Source organism: Penaeus chinensis, chromosome 29, assembly GCF_019202785.1.
Source record: "Penaeus chinensis breed Huanghai No. 1 chromosome 29, ASM1920278v2, whole genome shotgun sequence".
In the NCBI taxonomy this organism is placed as follows: Eukaryota; Metazoa; Arthropoda; class Malacostraca; order Decapoda; family Penaeidae; genus Penaeus; species Penaeus chinensis.
Genome location: NC_061847.1, coordinates 11,970,792 through 11,972,043, shown reverse-complemented (window position 1 = coordinate 11,972,043; position 1,252 = coordinate 11,970,792).

Here is a 1,252-nt window from a genome sequence, read left to right as displayed (position 1 = left end):
CGACAGGAACACATATAAACGGTATAATAGGCAGGTAATATCAGAGTGACTGTGAATTAAATGCTATAGTGTGACGTTATTGATATATTCTTGTAAGTAATTGATGTATAACATGATATACACATTTTGAAAATGATAATAATAAAGAGATTATAACAAGAAGAACATTAATAATAATGGCAATACTAATAACAATTATAATAAAAATAATAATGATACTGATAATAATCATGATAATGCTAGTAATAATAATAGTAATAGCAATAATGATAGTAACAATAATTATGATATAGATAACAATTATAATAATAATTATAATGATATTGATATGATGATGATAGTAATACTAATAATAATGATATTTATGAAAATAATAATGCAAATAATAATAATGATAATAATCATAGTATTAATAATAATAATAATAATAACAATAATGATAATAATAATAATTGAGAGTAATGATAATAATTATTAAAATAATGATAAAAAATATAATTATTATAACAATAATAGTAATGATAATGATAATAATGATAATGAAAAAATATAATAATAACAAGAATAACAATACTATCATTGCCATTATTTTCATTATCATTACTATCATTATTAATTAATAAAAATATTAATTATGATAATAATAATAACGGCTTTAATAATATTAATAATAATAATAATACAAATAATAATAATGATATTGATAATGATAATGATAATGATAATGATAATGATAATGATAATAATAATAATAATAATAATAATAACAATAATAATAACAATAACAATAGCAGTGATAATGATGATGATGATGGTGATAATCATAATCATAATCATAATAATGATAATAATAATAACAACAACAACAATAATGATAATAATAATAATGATAATAAGAATAATGATAATTATTATCATAATAATGGTAATGATAATAATAATAATAGTATTGATAATAATAACAATAATAATAATAATAGCAATAACAATAATAATGATAATAGCAATAACAATGATAATAATAATAATAAAGATAATGAAATTACGATAATAATCATGTTAATAGTAATAATGATATTGATAACAACAGTGATACTTCTAATGAAACCAATAGTAATGATAATAATAATTATTATTATTATCATTATTATGATTGTTATTATTATGACTATTACTATTATCATTATCTTTATTATTGTCGAGATCACTGATTAAAATCATAATATCATAATATTGGCAAACTCCACCGAAA